The sequence below is a fragment of the Eretmochelys imbricata genome, chromosome 1 (genome assembly GCF_965152235.1).
Source record: "Eretmochelys imbricata isolate rEreImb1 chromosome 1, rEreImb1.hap1, whole genome shotgun sequence".
Taxonomy (NCBI): Eukaryota; Metazoa; Chordata; order Testudines; family Cheloniidae; genus Eretmochelys; species Eretmochelys imbricata.
The window spans coordinates 355,507,525-355,521,862 of NC_135572.1; the positions used below are offsets into that span (position 1 = coordinate 355,507,525).

Consider the following 14,338-nt stretch of genomic DNA (forward strand, 5'->3'; position numbering starts at 1 on the left):
GGCCTCTTACTGTTCTTTCCTTGCATTGGGATAGTTTGCATTTGTGCCTGTAATATTGTCTCTGAGAAACTGCCAGCTCTCCTTAACTCCTTTATCCCTTACATTTTCTTCCCATGGGACCTTAACAACCAGTACTCTGAATTTGTTAAAGTCTGCTTTTTTAGACTTTTTTTAGAGCCTTGTTCTGTTGCTCTCTCTCCTTCCTTTCCTTAGAACTATGACATCACTTCATGATCACTTTCACCCAAACTATCTTCCATCTTCAGATCTGCTCCCAGTTCCTCCCTGTTGGTCAGAATCAAGTCTAAAATGGCTGTCCCCCCTGATTACTTCCTCCACTTTCTGAAACAAAATGTTCTCCCCAATACACTTAAGAACTTATTGGAAATTTTGTTTTGCCCAGTAATCTGTTGCACTAGATGATTGCCTAGAGAGGTCACTCTGGCTATAGGGATGCTAAGCAGTCTTTTAGTGGAAAGAAAAAGCTCAATTCCTCCCTTTTGTTAAAAAAACAAATTTTCAGTCTAGGGAGATTGTAACTCAGTCATAAACAAACTCCTGAAGCTAGGTGGTTTATAGTGGAAATGCTGACACCATCACAGACAAGATCAAAGCTGCAGACACTGCTGTAATGAAACCATAAATCTCTTCAAAATACTGCTCTGATGCCCACATCCGCAGAGAGAAGGCCAAAGACTGAAGTTGCCACACTTACAGATTTTTCTTTTTAATTCTTTAATCCATCCTGCTGAAAGTAATGAGGTGGAATGGTATACGTCTATATAGAACCAATAAAACTGCCTACATGAGAGGCTGGCATCTTCACACAATTTTTCCTGAAGTCTCTCAGTTCCCAACTAATAAAACTGATTTTAAAAGAATGCAAAGGGCATCATCTTGCCCAAGTCATCAGATGGGACAAAGTGCCAAGCAGGAAAAGAAACCTCTATGGCCTGATCTACACTATGAGTTTATGTCGGATTTAGCAGCGTTAAATCAAATTAACCCTGCCCCGTCCACACAACGCCATTTTTTTCGACATAAAGGGATCTTAAAACTGATTTCTGTACTCCTCCCCAACGAGGGGATTAGCGCTGAAATCAACATCACCGTTTTGAATTACGGTTAGCGTGGACGCAATTCGAAGGTATTGGCCTCCGGGAACTATCCCACAGTGCGCCATTGTGACCACTCTGGACAGCACTCTGAACTCGGTTGCACTGGCCAGGTGTACAGGAAAAACCGCGGGAACTTTTGAATCTCATTTCCTGTTTGGCCAAGCGCAGCACAGGTGACCATGCAGAGCTCATCAGCACAGGTGACCATGCAGTCCCAGAATCGAAAAAGAGCTCCAGCATGGACCCAACGGGAGGTACTGGATCTGATCACTGTATGGGGAGAGGAATCTATGCTATCAGAACTACGTTCCAAAAGACGAAATGCCAAAACATTTCAAAAAATCTCAGAGGCCATGAGGGACAGAGGCTACTGCAGGGATGCAACACAGTGCCGCGTGAAACTTAATGAGCTCAGAGAAGCATACCAGAAAACCAAAGAATCAAACGGACACTCCGGGACAGAGCCCCAGACATGCCACTTCTACGCTGAACTGCATGCAATTCTAGGGGGGCTGCCACCACTTCTCCACCCCTGTCCGTGGACTCTGATAATGGGGTACTCTCCACCATGCCTGAGGATTTTGCGGACGGGGAAGATGAGGAGAAGGACAACGAGTTTGAGGAGCACACAGCACGCAGTTCTCCCCGACAGCCAGGATCTTTTCATCACCCTGACTGAAATACCGTCCCAACCCAATGAAGCTGGAGAAGGGACCTCTGGTGAGTGTACCTTTTTAAATATAATACATGTTATAAAAGCAAGCGTTTTTTAATGATTAAGTAACCCTGAGGACTTGGGATGCATTCATGGCCAGTACAGCTACTGGAAAAGTCTGCTAACATGTCTGGGGATGGAGCGGAAATCCTCCAGAGACATCGCTATGAAGCTCTCCTAGAGGTACTCTAAAAGCCTCTGCAGAAGGTTTCTGGGGAAAGCAGCCTTATTCCGTCCTCCAGGGTAGGACACTTTACCACACCATGCTAGTAGCAAGTAATCTGGTATCAGTGCATGACAAAGCCTGGCAGCGTATGCTTCCAGTGTTTGCTGGCATTCAAGCAACATCCGTTCTTTATCTCTCCGTTATCCTCAGGAGAGTGATATCGTTCATGGTAACCTGGTTGAAATAGGGGAATTTAATTAAGGGGACATTCAGAGGTGGCCGTTCCTACTGGGCTGTTTGCCTGTAGCTGAAAAGAAATCCTCCCTGCAGTTAGCCACAAGGTGGTGGGGGGAGGGGGGCATTGCCGCTAAGCTGTTTGCATTTGGCTAGCAGGGATCTTCCCTGATACCAGCCACACAGTGGGGTGAGGGATACAGCAATCATCCCAGAGAACAGGATGGGGGGTGGGGGGCTTAGTTTGGTTTCTGCTGCTGCACGTTAACAGGAAAACCACGGCACTAAATTGCCAACTAAACATGCTTTGCTTGGTATGGGAGAGGAGGGCCTGCTGTTATGAAGGTTGCAGAAACCGAAAGACTATGGCTTACCGTGGCCGCCTGCAAGCCGAATTCTGTTGCCTGGCCCTGCGTGTGTGATCGCTAACCCCAAAGCCGCAGGCACTCAATAGAAGATGCAAAATGCGACCTTGTACCAAAATCACACGTGCTCTGTAATGTGAACAGTGTTATTCACCGTGAAAGAGTATAGCCATTGTTCTGTAAAATGTTTTTTTTTTCCCCTCCAGCAGCTGCAAATGTTTCAAGCCTCCCTCCTCCATCCCAAAGGCTCTCTCAGATAAGGCAGCGAAAAAAAAGCACGCATGATGAAATGTTCTCTGAGCTCATGCAGTCGTCCGGCACTGACAGCGCAGCAGAATGTGTGGCGGGACACAATAGAGTACAGGAAAGTGGCCGATGAACATGAGAAGAGGTGGTGGCAGGAAGATCAGAGGAGGCATGAGGCAAGCAACGCTAGGGCTACTGCGGGAATCAAACAGACATGCTCCAGTGTCTGGTGGAGGTTCATGAATGGCAACAGGATCACAGACTGCCGCTGCAGCCCGTTTAACCGCCCTCCCTCCTCCCCAAGTTCCATAGCCTCCTCACCCAGACGCCCAAGAACGCCGGGGGGGGGGGGGAGGGAGGAAGGCTCTGGGCACCCAACCACTCCACCCCAGTAGACAGCCCAAGTAACAGAAGGCTGTCATTCAACAAGTTTTAAAGTGGCCTTTTCCTTCCCTCCTACCCTCCTCCCATACCCCACCCAGGCTACCTTGTGAGTTATCTCCCTATTTTTGTAATCAATTAATAAAAAATACATTTTTTTAAATTATAGTGACTTTATTTCTTTTGCAAGCAAGCTGTGATCAAAGGGGGAGGGCGGGTGGCTTACAGGGAATTTAGAGTTAACCAAGAGGGTGGGTTTTCATCAAGGAGAATCAAAACAGAAGTGTCACATAGTACCCTGGCCAGTCATGAAGCTGGTTTTCAAAGCTTCTCTGATGTGCATCACTTCCTGCTGTGCTCTTCTAACCTGTCCTGGTGTCTGGCTGTGCGTATTCAGCGGCCAGGCAATTTGCCTCAACCTCCCCCCCGCCATAAACATCTCCCCCTTCCTCTCACAGAGAGATTGTGGAGCACACACCAAGCAGCAATAACAATGGGAATATTGGTTTCGCTGAGGTCTGAGTGAGTCAGTAAACTGCGCCAGCGACCCTTTAAACGTCCAAATGCACACTCTACCACCATTCTGCACTTGCTCAGCCTATAGTTGAACAGCTCCTGACTATTGTCCAGGGTGCCTGTGTATGGCTTCATGAGCCAGGGCGGTAGGCTGGGTCCCCAAGGATAACTATAGGCATTTCAACATCCCCAACAGTTATTTTCTGGTCTGGGAAGTAAATCCCTTCCTGCAGCCATTTAAACAGACCAGAGTTCCTGAAGATGCGAGTGTCATGAACCTTTCCCGGCCATCCCACGTTGATGCTGGTGAAACGTCCCTTGTGATCCACCAGTACTTGCAACACCATTGAAAAGTACCCCTTGCGGTTTATGTACTGGCTGCACTGGTGGTCCAGTCCCAAGATAGGGCTATGCGTTCCATCTATAGCCCCACCACAGTTAGGGAATCCCATTGCAGCAAAGACATCTAGTATGACCTACACATTTCTCAGAGTCACTATCTTTGATGATAGCAGCTCAATGATTGCGTTGGCTACTTGCATCACAGCAGCCCCCACAGTAGATTTACCCACTCCAAATTGATTACCGACTGACTGGTAGCTATCTGGTGTTGCAACCTTCCACAGGACTATTGCCACTCACTTCTCAACTGTGAGGGCTGCTCTCATCTTGGTATTCTTGCGCTTCAGGGCAGGGGAAAGCAAGTCACAAAGTTCCATGAAAGTGCCCTTACGCATGCGAAAGTTTCGGAGCCACTGGGAATCATCCCAAACCTGCAACAATATGTGGTCCCACCACTCTGTGCTTGTTTTTCGGACCCAGAATCGGCGTTCCACAGCATGAGCCTGCCCCAGTAACACCATGATCTCCAAATTGCTGGGGTTTTAGAGAAATCTGTGTTCATGTCCTCATCACCGCGCTGCCGTCGCCTCCTCGCCTGCTTTTTCACGTGCTGGTTCTGCATAAACTGCACGATAATACGCGAGGTTTTTACAATGGTCATAACTGCTGCAGTGAGCTGAACGGGCTCCATGCTTGCCATGCTATGGCATTTGCTCAGGCAATCCAGGGAAAAGAGCGTCAAATGATTGTCTGCTGTTGCTTTCACGGAGGGAGGGAGGATTGACTGACTACATTTACCCATAACCACCTGCGACAAATTTTTGGCCCCATCAGGCATTGGGAGCTCAGCCCAGAATTCCAATGGGCAGCGGGGACTGCTGGAACTGTGGGATAGCTACCCACAGTGCACCGCTCGGAATGTCAATGCCTGCCACGGTACTGTGGACGCACACAGCGGAATTAACGTGCTTAGTGTGGACGCATGCACTTGATTTTATGCAATCTGTTCCCAAAAATCGACTTCGGTAAAATCAGAGTACTTTTGTAGTGTAGACATGGCCTATGACTGAAAGGGTTGAAATATGTAGTACTTGATTTTGCTCTAATTTTACACTTTATACTTCCTGTTATCTGCTCTGAATTTCATAGTTCTAATGCTTGTAAATAAATATTGTATCATAGACCTTCATACCTCCTGCTTAAATAATTAGTGATAGAACTTTAGCTGGCTTTTTTTTTTCCACGTCTATTGGGGTTGAAGCCCATAAGAGCTGTGGTTTATGTATTCCTAATCTAAGCCAGTGTTTCCTGCCTCCATGAAGAGGCTCAGACTAATGCAAGCAAAACTCAATTAAACCCTGATAAATTCTCTTTGTGCTCAGGCCTCACCAAACCCAGAATTGACTATTCACTATTGTGTACCAACATAACCCCAAAAATGGTTCTGAGAGTACAAAGTGGAAACAACCCATGAAGAAAGAAAATCATGCAGTGTACTCCTGGTTCACAATACTACAAAATACACCCTAAAGGCATATGCCTCCCACCCAAACACCAAATTGTTCCTTAAATAAAATATTTCCATTAGAGGAGGCCCAGGTACTTTCCCTCTGTTTAGGGAAAGAATTCTATGTGCCAAAGCTTGTAAAATCCTGCTACGTAGCTATCCCAGGAGTGTATACTTTATCTCTAATTCCACGGCCCAAATGCATCTAGCCCTGCAATAGTTTTGGAAACAGGTATCCTTTCAGATGTGTCTTTGCCAGAGGAAGCTGGTCATTTCAGGACACTGGCAAAGGCTGATTTCCTTGGCAAGTCACAACGTGATTCTCTTTCCAAGCATCTCTGCCTTGCATTGTAATTTGTCTTGCTCACACTTTTATGAGTTCCAAAATAAAAGGAAAAGAACAGGAGGGGAGAAGAGAAATGAAGTGTGGTTTCTGTGATATCAACCTAAGTCAGCTGGAACAAGTAAAATGTAGCAAGCCAAGTGCTCCCTAGTATTCTGGAGATTCAGTGCTGCCCCAGCTCCAAATGAAATATTCCCTTTGCCCTTCCCAGTTTCTTTAATAAAATTTTAGTTACCCTGAAGGCAGGGCTGCACACAAAGATGGATGCCTCCTAATTGATGTCACTACTGTCTGGCAGCATTCTGTGCATCTGAAAAGATTCTATTGGGCAATATGTTCTGGCAACCATGACAACTATTTTAGTGGGAATATAAAATATCGCTACAAGTGGCAGAAAATGAGATTCTTCCCCCCTAACCTCTGCCCCAGTAGAATCCAATCTAATACTAATGCAAAGTTCTCTCCTAATTAAAAATTTATTTTCATCAAGCTACATTTGCACCTGCACACAGATTACCCAGAAATGGATGGCTGCTCTTCCATGAGGCTGCAGAACAGTACCTACTGTAAGAGCCATTTTATACCTTCAGACCTTACCAACAACAAAACAATTGTAAAGGTTATTATTGATCAAAGGTTGGAGGATAATCTAGTTAGGTAAAGAACTTTGGAAGTAGGGGAAGAGTTTGTTCAGTGGCCTGGTGATATGGACTCTAAAGTTTTGTCTGTCATTTCCATGCCAGCTCAGGTTCGCAGCAAGTGAAAGTGGCTACCATTTGATGACTGAACGGTAGACATGTCAAATGAATTAGGTCCAGGTCTCAGTGATGCATTCATATCGTAAGACCTCAAGTACCATTAATTGGCACACTTGTTGGTAGCTTTGGAGAGGCTGAAGACTAACTGGGCCTGGAAATGAACTCCGCTCTCCCACTAGGTTCACCAAGCTGAGGTTGAGATAGTGTGAGGGAAGCTTGTACTACTGCTGCCGCACTGTTCTGAGGTCATATTTCTGCCTGCAAGGATGTAAAATGCTGCACTAAATTCACTTTATATTTGGCATAAGCTTGACAGGAAACCAGAGCAAAAAAAAACAACCCTCCTAACATTAAGAATGAACTTCAGATGCCCCTACTCAGTAGGCCTGAAGCAAAAAAGTCATTATAACTGACTAAGAAGTTCTAAAACTTTTGGATAGCTATACGTCAGGTGATGAGAAAACTTAGACACAGCCCTTTAGAGTTTAGATGTTGCTGTCATCTTAAGCGAGTTTAGTCATTTCAGTTTTCTCCTTATAACAGAGTCCACACCACAAAACCACCAGATGCAATTTGGCACAAGGATCAAGGGCTTATCAGCAGTCACTTGTGGTAAAGCTGGAGCACTAAAAGTTGAAATTGCCCTTTCACAGCTAACAAGCTATGTAGCTTGTCTACAAACTCAGGCCCAGACATTTCTAGAGAACAGGCTCCATGAAAATACTGACATTTGCTTTAATCAGTAGGGTTAACCTGGGGGCAACGATCTAGCAGGCCAGACCCAGAGTGGAAAAAAGCAAGTTACCCAGACAGCCCTGGGACACAGTGGGTCAGAAGGCAGACAGGGTGTCCCACGTTAACAAAATTTCAGTCAGCTCTGGATAAAGTGCAAGTTCATCACGCCATTGATTATACTGGATGCACCTTCAAGGGAAAGAACAGTTCAGCTCCTCTCTGATAGCTTTAAGACTAGATCAGTCAAGGAAAGACAGCAGAAATTATTTGTGTTATGGTAGCGATAGGTAGCCCCAATCAGATTGGAGCCCCATTGTGCTGAGAACTGTACCAACACATAATGAGTCTCCCTGCCCCAAAAGCTTAGGGATGAGACATGGGACGAAGGACAAACGGAAAGATGCAGAGAATTGAGAGAAAAAGGGAAAACACTAGCATTAAATCAGTTACTGAACAAATCTCCTAAACTGTAACCCCTCCCTTCAACCAGGGATTACAATTATTTCAAGTCCCTCCATGCCCTGACCAGCTTCTACATTTCTGCAGATTAAAACCAGCAGAGAGCTGTGTGTAAGCAAAACATGAGTGGACAGATTCTTAATTTAAGGTTTCAGAGTAACAGCCGTGTTAGTCCGTCTTTGCAAAAAGAAAAGGAGTACTTGTGGCACCTTAGAGACTAACCAATTTATTTGAGCATGAGCTTTCGTGAGCTACAGCTCACTTCATCGAGCTGTAGCTCACGAAAGCTCATGCTCAAATAAATTGGTTAGTCTCTAAGGTGCCACAAGTACTCCTTTTCTTTTTAATTTAAGGTGCAGTTAAGACACAACAAAACAAATATAAATTATCAAAAGAGCTAAATTGATGCAACTGGTCCATGAAACACCCGCTGATCCCATCTGTGCTTTGCACAGGCCAGCTCAGGTAGCTCATTTATAAGTTAAATAGGGTGAAATACACAGATTGCAAGGGTGGGGGGGGGAGAAATCAGACAGTGCTGCTTAAAAGTGTTGTTCCCATTTGGCCCTCTGAACAAACCACGTCTGAAGAGACAAAGGAGAAGGGGGAACACTGGGGAAAGGTGACATTAGTTCTACCTCTGCTGTCATCACATGCAACATTCTACCTATCAAGCTATAAAAAGTAGCTTCTCTCCAGTTCCCATACATGAACACCTCTTGCTAGTCAGCTGCGGAGAGATCTTTGTATTCAGGCATTAACTAACTTTTCAGAAGCCCAGAGCAATGATATCTAATGATATATATATATGCTTCTGGTCACAGCAGTCTGCTGCACTTCCCCCCCACCAATATTCATGGACACAGGAAGAGACTGAATGCCTTCAGCACATGGCTGTAGCTGGAGCTGGCTGGTCTATTCATGGTACGGGATACAGCCCTACCAGTTTAAATAATTCCTGAACGGCAGCATCCCATGCTATCCTTGAACACCCCAAAACTTTGGTGATGGACCTCAATCCCTGCCCTGCAAGACCCCCCCCCCACCTTCTATTTTAGACCTGGGCTCCCCCCACAGCTCTGCCAATGCACCTCAGTCCTGACCTCTAGCATCCCTTGAAAAAAGTTAGGATAAGTCTAGGTCATGCCCCTTTCTTTAAAGGGGCAGTATATGATTTTAAGACTCAGATCCTGGAAACATTACAGATTTTATTATGGTGGTGGCCCAGGTCCCCTGACGTTGATCAGGGCTCCATTGTAGCAGGTACCGTACAAAGAATAAAAAAACTGTCTCTGCCCTGAAAAACCTTACAACCTAAGTAAACTTATATTTTATAAATTTAAATGAGTGAACTTGGTTTTGTCTGATTTAAGAGGACAAGAGTAGCTCTATTAGATACAATTTCGGCATTTGGAAATTGGTTAGTCTCTAAGGTGCCACAAGTACTCCTTTTCTTTTTGCAAATACAGACTAACACGGCTGTTACTTTGAAACTTGCAGAGGTGGATATTTGACAATTTCAATGCATTTCTCAAGAGGAAAAACAAACAAACAGAGGATGTCTGAGTGATAAGAGCTTCAAGGAAAAACAGGTGGCCAAGATCTTTACTATGACTAATGCAATTTTCACTCTGCATTACAGAGCAACTGTTTTAAAAGTAACCATTTTAACGCTTTTCTACTCTGGCTTTCTCCATCTCATGTATCTGAAATATGTTCCACTTATAACATTGATTTTTCTCTGCTTGAATAGCTTTTAAAATTGATTAAAGACATAGGGAGACTGGATGACTCAGGGGGCTGGGAATGCAATATGAAGTCTTTCACATCTAGAACTCTAGGTCAAAATTAACTAAAGTAGAACGCATCTGGGGTTTTTTTTGTTTTTTTGAAGGGGAAAGTGGGGCCAGTGGTCGTTGTCAAATATGGAGTTTAAATTGTGGTATTTCAAAACAGGCATTCACTCTAACATGTTCGGCTCTTAACGCCAAAGTGACTTTGCCTAAAACAAAGTGTCCTGTTTTGTTGTCCTTGCTGAGAAGTGGCCTTTAATGTATTTTGTGGCATGGGGTAGTAAACTGCTTTAGAATATAATAAACCCATACTAAGGTGAGCAGGGAAGGGTTCTGTAGAAAGACTGGAGACTGAAAGAGCGAAATGCCCATGAATGCCTTCTGCCAGTGCTATCATCGCTCCATCTGCTCCCATAGACTACTGAAGAAGTAAAATGCATTTGTCTGGGATCTGTTTTTCCCAGAAAGTTCAGCTCAGATGTAGCACCTGGTTTGAAAGGAGATGTCTGCTTTGTGCTCAATTTTGCATTTATATTATCTGAAGCATGAGGTCATACGATTTGTACAATATCACATAGTGAGTCAGTGACACAGGTAAGATTAGCGCCCCAAGTCTTCTCTATGCAAGTTCTTAAACCATACAGCCTTGGTATATTTGTCCATGCAATAGGATATAAACCAGATCTGATCATTTCTGAACCAATGCATTGGCAGCAAGCTACTTAATAGGTTTTAGACAAAAGAGAAGAGAGAGAAAACAGAGAAGAGAAATGTATCACCATCTAGGAGCCACACTGTGCAATAGTTCAGTGTTTTTCAACTTTTTTGATACAGGAACCGGGTTGCTGCCTTCCTAAACTGTGTCAGGGAGACCTCAGGGACCAGTGCTGGTCCACAGATCAGCCATTGAGAAACACTGCAATAGCTCATAAGCAAGAAATTCACATGCTCAGGATGCCCAGTGATTCATTTATGGTCATCTAAAGCTAACATTTGCTGCAGAGAAACCAGAAAGACATTTCAACTTATTCATATTAAAAACATAAGTAAGAATGGCCACTAAATTTAAAGGAAAGTACACTATGTTCCTAGTATTCATGGTTACTCACCAGATTCTATATTATGCTAACTAGATAATTAACTTCCAAACCAATAAGCCTCCTGTGGTCAATGTACAGGCACCATCCTGCTGTAGTCATCAGGCAGCACGTGAAACCCAAAATAAATCTTAAATCAGTTCAGCAAAGAAGTTTATTACATAGATCCATTTTCAGAGGATCTAAGCTGCCTCAAAGAAATTGGTTCCATTTTAAAGTAGCATCAGAAAAATTACAACGGCAATGAAATTGGAACTTCAGAGCTACCAGATGTTTACAATAGTTTTCATGCTTGAGTAAATTGGCATTGCTCCCATTAACATCTGCTTTTCATCAATAAAGTGCTTTACAAACATTAATTCATCCTAACAGCCATCTTGTATAGACAGGTATTATTCCTCATTTTACATACAAGGAAAAGATACAGAGAGGGTGAAATGAATGGCCCAAGAACACAGAGTGTCTCAGAGCTGGGAGAACTCTTGACATCTATATTCACAGCACAAGACTATTTGTCTCCTTCCCTACCAAACCCTGATTTTACTTAACTAAGAGATGCATAGGTACAACAATATCCAACAACAGTACTATATTATGTCAGAACAGAAAAATTGCCACGGCAGATCAGACCAGGCTGGCATCCAGTCTCCAGTGGCCAGTACAAGATGATTCAGAGAAAGGTACTAGAAGAGACGACAGACCGAAAGGGGAGTTAAGGTGCTAGCCTCAGACTTAGGAGACCTAAATTCAATCCCCCTGCTCTGCCACAGACCTCCTGTGTGACCACGGACAAGTCACTTAGTCTCTCTGTGCCTCAGTTCGCCATCTGTAAAATGGGGATACATAACACTTCCCGCATCTCAGAGGTGTTGGGCGAGGATAACCACGAAGATTATGAGTGCTGAGATACTACAGGGATGGGGCTATATAAAGTACCTAAAACAGAATCCCCATAATCTGCCCATAAAGAATGTTCCTTCCTAACCCCAGACAGTTAAATTCTCAGTTCCTGGTTCTGTTCCTGGTTGGGTTAATGCCCCCAACTGTAAGAGGGTTCTATTCTTTATTTTTCCCCTATTGCATGCAAGTGTGGATGGTCTCATTATCCACGTATATATGGTCTAATCCTTTAAATCCAACTAAACTCCCAGCCTGAATGATTTCTGGCACTGCATTCCATAGGTGAATTACACATAACTGAAATATACTTTCTACATAACAGACCACAGATTTCTGGCACTGAATTCTATAGAGTAAGCTCCTTGGAACAGGGACTTTTGTTGTTCTGTTCGTACAGTGCCTAGCACAATGGGATCCTGGTCCATGACAAGGGCTCCTAAGCACTGCAGTAATGCAAATAACTGTGTAAAATATTTCCTTTCAACACTTTTTAATTTGCCTTTGTGGGTCATTGATGTTGCTTTGTTCTTATGATATGAGGAAAGGTAAATAAGAGCCCTCAATTTATCTTCTGTGCACCGTTTATATTGTTTCGTGTACCTTTAGCACATCCCTTCAACCTTCTTTCTAAACTGAAGAGTCTCAATCTTTTTAAATTTCTCACTGAATGGAAATATCCCAGGCCACTTATTTTTGTTGCCCACTTCTGGTTCCCCTTCTATTTCTGCTATTTTTCTTTATTTCAAATATGGAATGACTGGACAACTTAATGAAAACGATACTGTCAGCCCTTTAGCTCTTCCAACAAAAACAGGAAGGGACAGTTAATTTACAAACTCTGAATACGAAACCTATAAAGTCTACATTATGCATGGGTGATTCAAAAGTCATAAACTGACCTCAGCCATCCAGAAATGGATGTAATTGGAGAGACTAAAAGTGAACACATGCAGCACAGTGGGGAAAGCCAGTAGGATCATCTTGATGATGATCACTCCAGAAAAGAAAAAAAATACCCCAAAACTGGCACTAAAAATAACAAGGGTCAAATGAGGAAGCTGGCAAGATCTCAGCTTTCCGTATTGCATAAGCATGTTTCTGTCCTTTCTAATCTTGTCCCAAACACACACTGCAGCTCACTTACTTCGTATTTCTTCAGAATGCTTTGTGCCAAGATTATTTTCCTCTCAACTCTATGCCTCTGTGATTCCTCCCAAGAGTTTTACACCTATTCTGCAGAAGTTTGCAGGTGGGTCTTTATCCACATAAAAATGGTGTCCCTTTGGAAAGTCACAACATTGGACTAAGCTGTCCAAGCATCCAAGGCACAGTTTATCCTGCTTTCTCATAACAAAGAGCAGTAGCATCCCCTGAATGGGCCACACCATACCAGGTTGGGAGGCAGAGGAAAGGGAGGAAGAGTCACACCTGGATCTCCTAAGAACCATGTCTACTACAGTGTGGGGACAAAATGAAGCAGTGTTTCACTCACAGTAGGAAGGTTGGTTATTGATTGAGTATATTGTGGTAAAGAGTACTCAATGGCTCAGAGTACTGGAAATAAGATACAGAGAATTTCACCTCTTTGACTTAAAGGTTCAAATCCAACCTAGTAAAATAGCATCCTCAATTATTAAAACCTTAGTGGGTTTTGTGATGGGACTCCTGTTCCACTAGGAACTGACACTCCCTCACTTCTTAGAATTGCAGAAGCATGAATACCCCATGGAAGCCACAGTACAGAACTGAAACTGCTTTAGTGGCACTGATTGATGATTTCCTCCCGTCAATGGATAGAGGACAGACACCCATTCTCATCCTCCTGGACCTCATTGCAGAGTTCAACAATGTTGACCATTAGATAATGCTGTCTCACCTGAGAGGCAGCAGGAATCCAGAGTAATGCAATAAAATGTTTTGAGTCCTTCCTGGAAAGGGGGACTTAAAAAGTAGTGATGGGAAACTGCACCTCCATCCCTAGACCCCTCAATTGTGGAGTTTCAGAAGGATCAATTCTCTCTGGTCCTTTTCAACATCTACATGCAACCACCAAGCAAACAGGTCAGATGGCATGGACTCAAGTGCCAGCAATATACAGATGACAAACAGCTCTATCTATCCTTCACCACATATGAACACACCACTAATCACCAAGATGGCCCAGTGCTTGGATGAGATCAGCTCTGGGATGAAGAGCAGCCAGCTGAAGTTGAACCTGAGCACAACAGAGATGATGCTGGTGGACAGGGAAAGTATTTGGAGGAATTTGCAGCAACGGTGAAGTCTCCTTCGACTGAAGGTTCACATCCACAATTGGTCAGTTCCATTCCTAGTCTAGAAGGACTCTTGGATTCCTCGCTGATGCTGAGCTCTCCCATCGCAATGGCTGCAAAATAATGCTTTCTGTTCTCTCCGCTTGGCTGGGAGACTCTGTCCCATTCCGGAAGATGAAGACCTGGCCTCAGTTATTCCTGCCTTCGCCACCTCTCCGCTGGACGACAGCAATGCGATTTACCCAGGCACGAACACTTCAGCACTTTGGAAGGTCCAACCAGTACAGAATTCTGCCATTCATCGCCTCAGGAACTCATGCATAGGTGTGATGTGCTCACCTATCTTCCACTCCCCACCCTGGCTTCCCATAGAATATGCACATTAAGTTC

The 14,338-nt window shown here is 44.0% G+C and overlaps 1 protein-coding gene across 1 annotated transcript in view; it reads right to left on the minus strand.

Moving 5' to 3' along the window:
* Window positions 1-14,338, minus strand: part of AHCYL2 (adenosylhomocysteinase like 2) — a 217,954-nt gene that overhangs the window by 175,622 nt on the left and 27,994 nt on the right. The gene's annotated exons all lie outside the window — the stretch shown is intronic.